A 7,500-nucleotide genomic window follows, 5' to 3' on the forward strand; every position below is an offset into this window, starting at 1 on the left:
CGAATTTGACAACCAAAGTGAGTTTTAATGGAAGTAGTAACTGAAACTAAAGAAACAAAAAATAAAATTCAAAAAAAGAATTGATGGCTGGGCTTCTCTTGTGCGCATTCTTCTGGTTTTAGCTTTTTTTTTTCATCCATCTCCTGGGTCTAGTTCGTAATTGCTTCAGTACCACTATTCTTGAAGTGGAGAACTAATGCTCAGAAATATCTCTCATCAAGTTTATCGCAGGTGAGGACTTGGTTAGAGTACTGAAAATGGCCAAGACATGATGCAAGTTAAATGATCACTTCTTCAAAAGCAATTTAATTAGCACGCTTATCTTTATGCACGCATAATTACAATACCTAAGCATAAAATGCAATGCAGCTGTCAAAACATTTGGGGCAATTCTTCCTAGAAACGGCATTGTGCTCAAAGTCTTGAGGCAGATGGTTATCTTGAGATCTCCATCTTCAATAAAAAAATTGTTGATGGTAGAATGGTAAGTTGTTGTTACTAAAAGCTCTGAAGTTTTCGTCCAGAAGCCAGATAAGTGGGTCTATTTTCACCGCAATATGGATGAAAAGGGCCATTTTAACTGGACAAGGTAGAGCCACAATGGAATATCCAGAGCTTGGTATTTTATCGATAGATGTTGATCCACATCCTTTTACATGGCAACATGGTTTCTTATGTTGCCCATATGCATGGGTGTAAATGTTTGTGATTCTTATTATTTTTTTTAAATCCATCCATGTTGGCATAGGAGGTCTAGAGGGCTCCACCAATGTATTGGTACAAATCTAAATGCAAGGAATATCTAAAAAAGAAAATATGAGGGATCACTTATGGGCAACAACAAGAACAAAATATCAAAACAAACCAATAGGCAAAGCAAGTTTCCCAATATTGTACTTTTGGGTTCTTGATTATGTGCATACATGGGTAACTCTTTAGAAGGTTATTGCAATAACATCCCCCCATTCAAAAAAAATGAGAATAACCATTTCAAATTAAAATATGGTACAATCTCCATGAATGCTAGGCCTTTTGTTTGTGGTTTTTTTTTTCTTAATGAGAAAACATTAATTCTTGGCCTTATCCTTGGCTTCAATCCGTTCATCAAGATGTGCTTCAATTTGGCAAATCTCATTGCCAATTGCATAGAGATGAAGTGATCAATCCTAACAATATGTTTCAGCACGAGTGCATAGATAAACCCCTGGATCCCCACAATAGGACATCATAGCTAGCATCTATGATTTTGATGTTTTTTATTTCTAGGTTCCACTTCTTTAGCTCTTGTTCCAAAGAGAGATTTAGAAGGGGTATCATTAATGCATCATGGCAGCAGCCATCCATAAAGATCATGATCAAGACAATAGATGGAGGGATCATAGAATTTCAGCAGTCGGTTTCGCTAACAAATATTTATGAACATGATGCTTGTCAGCTATGATAATGTATTGCACATAAAGAACAAGCATTTATATTCCTTAAGTTGCATCTCTTAAACATGAAAAATTATTCCACAAAATTGAACATCTTCACATCTATGGTTCAAGAGTGATAAAATACTTTAAAACATTTGGTCCTCTTAATACATATACTGCTATTTCAATGGTCTAAACTCTTAACCTTCAGTGCAACATGGGTCTCAAAACATTTATCTTCATTATCAATTGTAGCTATGCCTAATGCCTAGATAAATATTATTAATGAAAACTCGTGTTTTAAAGAAAACGACAAATTAGCTAGTAATTATCTCTCCACATTTGTGAAAGGATTTTTTTCTCTTGATAAGATGGAGTCTAAATGGTTTGCACTTTTAGAATTTGATAACTTATCTATGAATATATATATGCCTATACTTAAACATGGTAAACAAAGGTAGTAGCGTAACAGACCCATACTTGCATGTATACATAGGGAGCCAGACACACATCTCCCACCAAGAAAAAAGAAAAGGTAAAAACAAAGCTGCATGCCCACTTTCTAACACGGACATGTTTAAAAAGGATGAACACATAGAACCCTACTAAAAATCCTAATGCAGAGCTAGCACAAAGCCATGTCATTTCAGAATCTTTGCATCCTGGTTTCCAAGCACCTCTTCTTGAGCCATTGTGTGAAATGGACACATAAAGATGACGAGATAATCTTAGCCTTGGCCATTGTTAATCAAGATGGGCAAGATGGGCTTCAATTTGGCAAATCTCATTGCTAATTGCACATAGACGTAATCGTACGTTATGTCAATCACATGGAAATAAGCAATCCTTATAGCTTGTTTGATCATGAGCACATAGATGAACCCCAAGAGCCCCATAACGAAACCCAGTGCAGAGCAAGCATGAAACCATATCATTTCAGAGTCATCGCCATTTCCGCATTCCTCCTCTTCTCCTCTATTTTGAAATGGACTTTTAGAAGGGGAATCATTAAAGCACCATGGAAATGATATTATTGATGAAAACTCTTGCATTTTAAAGAAAAAGACAAATTCTCTAGTAATTATCTCTCCACATTTGTGAAGGGATTTTTTTACAATTTGATAAGGTGGAGACTAAATGCAATGTATTTTTACAATTTGATAACTTATCTATGAATATGTGTATGCCTGTACTTACACTTGGTAAACAAAGCTAGTAGCATAACAACCCATACTTGCATATGTATACATGGGGAGCCAGACACATCTCCCACCAAAAAAAAGTGAAAACAAAGTTGCATGCCCACTTTATAATACAGACATGTTTAAACAAGATGAACACTTAGAACCCTACTAAAAACCTTGATGCAGAGCTAGCATAAAGCCATGTCATTTCAGAATCTTTTCATCTTGGTTTCCAAGTACCTTTTCTTGAGCCATTGTGTGAGATGGACGAGATAATCTTATTGCTACTTGCGCATAGATGTAATCGTACGTCTTGTCAATCATGTGGAAATAAGCAATCCTTATAGCTCGTTTGATCATGAGCACATAGATGAACCCCAAGAGCCCCATAACAAAACCTAGTGCAGAGCAAGCTTGAAACCATATCATTTCAGACTCATCACCATTTCCATGTTCCTCCTCTTGTCCTCTATTTTGAAATGGACTTTTAGAAGGGGCACCGTTAAAGCACCATGGAAAAGGCCATCCATGAAGATCAGGATTGCCACTACAAATGGAGGGATCACAGAATGTCTGTAATTGGTTTCCCCATGGAATTTTTCCTGATAAGTTATTGTTGGACAAGTTCAAGTGATTCAAATAATACATGGAAAAAATAGTTGAGGGAATCATGCCTGAGAGATTGTTCACTGACAGATCAAGTGATTCTAACCGTGTCAAGGCACCAATATTTTTCGGAATCTTTCCTGTGAAGTGATTATTAGAGAGATTCAAGAAACGCAGTCCATGGAGATTTACCAATTCTATTGGAATCATCCCAGAAAGATTGTTGCATGAGAGATCTATGCTCATTACAAATGAGAGCACACTGGTATACTCAATTTCTATTCCTTTTGTGGTCATTACTAAGCCCTCTGTATAGTACGCATTGAAGTCTGTAAGCATTGGTTTTTCTACATTCTGTGTCCTCTTCATTGCACTTAAATTTCCAAATGATGGAGGCAAAGCACCTGAAAAATTATTCCAAGCGAGGTCCAAAACTTGTAGAAAAGTAAGATATGATAGTTGAGCTAGAATACTTCCGTTGAAGAAATTTGACCTCAGAGAAAGAACTCTCAGTGATCTGAGGCTTTCTCCAATCCATATTGGTAGGTTGTTTGAGAATCTATTTTCACTAAGATCAAGAACAACCAATTGTCTACAATATTTTAGCCATGAAGGCAGTTTTCCAGAGAGCCTATTATTTCTTAGATGAAGTGATTGGAGCTCAACAGGACATGCCACTGAGTCGAAAGAATGCTCTAACTTGTTGTCCTCTTTGGAATCAATTGTTCCACATCGTGGTCTGTACGAATAGTAGGTGAATTAGATTCCCAATGAATTCTGATATCTCTCCACTTATATTTATATTGTATGACAAATCTAATTCCACCAAGTTGCGGAGGTTCTTGATGCTTTTCGGTATCTCTCCACAAATTTTGTTTGAAGCCATGCGTAGATATTCCAAATGGCTGAGGTTTTCCAAGTTTTAGAAAAAATCTCCAGTAATTTCATTATAAGACAAATCCAATTCCACCAAGTTGTGCAGGTTCTCGTTGTTTCTCAATATCTTTCCACTAATTTTGTTTTGAGACATATCTAGATGTTCCAGGTGGCTGATGAGGTTTGCTAAGTTGGAAAAAATTTCTTCGGTAATTTGATTATTAGATAAATCTAAGAATTTCAAGTTATGTAAATCCCCCATAGCAAATAGTAGACTGTCAGATAAACCGCATCCATAAAGATCTAGATGCATGAGACTGCTGATATTGAACAGCCAATGTGGTATGGTAGCATTGAGATGGTAATTCCAAGAAAGATCAAGCATGATGAGAGATGTGAGGATAACATGTGATATAGAAGCAGACGCAATAGGGAGGTCAGTATAGGACAAACACAAATCTAATAGAGAAGGGAGCATGTTAATCTCATGAAGCCAGTTGGTTGCCTTTGAGAGGTTGACGCCACTCAACTCAAGTGAGTGCAAAGAAGGGACGTTGGAGAGCCAACGAAGGCTATCAACAAGTAAGGAGGCCCTTTCATAATATGAAAAATAAGCAAACCCACTAATGTCAAGGAAATGCAGGTTCGAGAGGTTTCCAAGCTCAGGTGTAATGGATCCACTGAACTCGGCATAGGAGAAGTTGAGATACTCTAAATGCACAAGGGAACCAATGAATTTGGGAATTTGAGCTCCAGAAAAATTGTTCAAACTCAAATCCAAGTGCTTCAAATGCGTCAAGTCAAGCAAAGAAGGATTTACCTTACTTGGACCTGAAAATTTCATAGTTTCATATTGGACATCCCAGTCATATGGGTATCTGAGATTGAGCTTTACCACATGGCCCGTGATATTGTTGCAGCCCACTCCACTCCATCCGCAGCAGTCATGGTCCTTTCAAGAGAAGAGCCACTGGTCAGGGTCGTACATGTCTTCTTTGATGGAAAGCAGAGCTCTCCTTTCACTCTCTATGCAGCTCCCCTCCACCATGGAACCATCTCTACCACCAAGGCAGAGACATAAGAGGAAGAGCATGATCAACATGACATGCATAAGAAGTCCGGATGCATTTGAATGCCAACTACTACAAACAGCCATATGAGTAGAACCTCACACCACTCCAAAAAGATGGAAAGAAGGGAGGAAAAGCTATGAGAGGTGGCTTCTCATCACTTACATGCTCCTTTTTTTATATGTCAAGTGACTCCAAAGTATATTCCATTTTATGGAATTATGCTGATTTGGACAGTTGAGTGGGTGCTTGACTTGTGCGGATGTTGTGGTGAGTTGTGCCGGATTTGTTTTTCTCTTGGACTTTTAGGTCGAACTATACTTGCCTTTCCCTGGTTACTGAGAAGGTTTAATTCTTATTCTTTATTTGAGCTAATCTTTTAATTTGCTTTTGGTTCTTTTCTAGTATCTCATATTTATTAGTTTGTTTGAAAGTTAAGAGCAACTTTGAGGTATACCTTCCAGGGGTGATTTTCATACATAGCCTGGTGCTTGTGACGTCGATATGGTATATATGAGATTATTTTTTTTTTAATGGTTATTTTGGTAAAATTAAAGGTTTACTTCGGACTTGGTTGGCTTCCTCTTAATTAGTAGAAGGATTGTTAACATTTCAATGTGTTATAAATAGCAACATAATGTCACCATTCTGATTCGTCATTAACTTTTGGATGACGAGTACAACCCATTCGTCGTAGTTAGGGGGGGGGGGAAGATGGGTGAAAATTTTTTATGGGATTTTAAGCACATCATGAGTTGAGGAATGGTTTAGCTGTGCTGCACGTGAAAACTTAGATGGCATGGCATTAATTACACCATGAACCATGAGGTTCATCCAGAATTTCACAATCATGATTTAGTGCATTGGAGGTGATAATTTACAAAATAGGAAGTTCAAATTTTGTTGTGTGGTATCCAGATCTATATATGGTGGAAACAAGACTTTCCTTGCACCGGAGTTCGAAACAGCATTTTATGCTATAATAATAAATGGTCCATTCTCAAGTCAAGTAAATGGCTGTCTATTTTTAAGTCAAGTAAACGATGGTCTATTGTCAAGTCAAATGTTAATCCATTTTAAAGTCAAGAAAATGGTAGTCCATTCCAAAGCAATTAGCCATCAGCTTCTCTGTGGTAGTAATATTAGCTGTTGTCTTTTCAAAATCAAGTAAATGCATTGATGTATTACTGTGACTAGTCATACATGACATAAGTGAGGTTACGGGACATTGACCAATGATGATCTCCATGCCGGGCTGCTTGAAGTGATCTTTTGGTCCGCATATGAATCAAATTTGAAAAGGAATTCATTTATAGCAAAATAGAAGTTATGACATCAAAGAGATAGAAAAAACCACTACAACTCGCATAAAAATCTATATGCTCGAGAAAAAACCCCAACCGAAACCTAAGAAACTCCTCTGATCTCCATGCTCTACTTCCAACCCCTGGCACCGCCGCCACCGCCCGCTCTAACACCGGCACCGTCGTCTCCTCCTTAGCCCTTTGTGGCTTATGTCGCCATGATTTGCACAGAAACCCATATTCTCAAGAAAAAACCTCAATTAGAACCCAAGAAACCCTCTGATCTCCATGCTCTCCTTTTAGCCCACAGCATCATCACCACCACCCGCTCCAGCACTGGCACCGCCTCCTCATACCACCCTATGCTATAGTAGATTGCAGCCGTCGATTTATCATCAGCTCCGGCTCCCCAAACCTATAGATGCTTGCAATGCCTGCAACGCATTCCCGGGCCATTGCCCCTAATTTTTTTTTACGCACATGGCGAATGGAGACATCCACATTTTACATCATACATGGCAGATGGAGGCACTACCAACATATATATCACCATATATATATATATATATATATATGTCACGCCTCCGATCTGAGATTATGAATCGAGGGTCATGGCAACCGCCGCATACTTATAAAGAACTCTCTTCATAAGCATGCAAGGCATCTCATCACGATATCAATACATCACAGCGGAATAAATTCAAATAATTATTATTCAACTTTAATTCAAGTAATTAAATCAAATGTCTTACATCCAATAAAATTTTACTAAAACAATAAATCTAAGTTCAATGAAGTTGACAATGCTAAAACTCGCCTCTAAAAGCTCTGTCCCAATATTTGTTCCTACGCTCGAAATTAATTATCTGAATCTGAAAAATAGAAAGAAAGGTAATGAGCTAGACAGCCCAGTAAGTAACAAATATCTCAACTAGATATTTCAGATATTATATAATTTTCAAGAACAATGTTGCAAATAAACATAAAAATATATTTTATGCTAATTTAATACAAATCCAATATTTTTAAATATTCACATATAATA

General features: G+C 37.4%; 1 pseudogene; it reads right to left on the reverse strand.

Moving 5' to 3' along the window:
* LOC105036272 (uncharacterized) overlaps positions 1-5,284 on the reverse strand; it is an 18,134-nt pseudogene extending 12,850 nt beyond the window's left edge.
* Between the last annotated feature and the right edge of the window lie 2,216 nt (positions 5,285-7,500).

Source organism: Elaeis guineensis, chromosome 11, assembly GCF_000442705.2.
Source record: "Elaeis guineensis isolate ETL-2024a chromosome 11, EG11, whole genome shotgun sequence".
NCBI classification, from domain to species: domain Eukaryota; kingdom Viridiplantae; phylum Streptophyta; class Magnoliopsida; order Arecales; family Arecaceae; genus Elaeis; species Elaeis guineensis.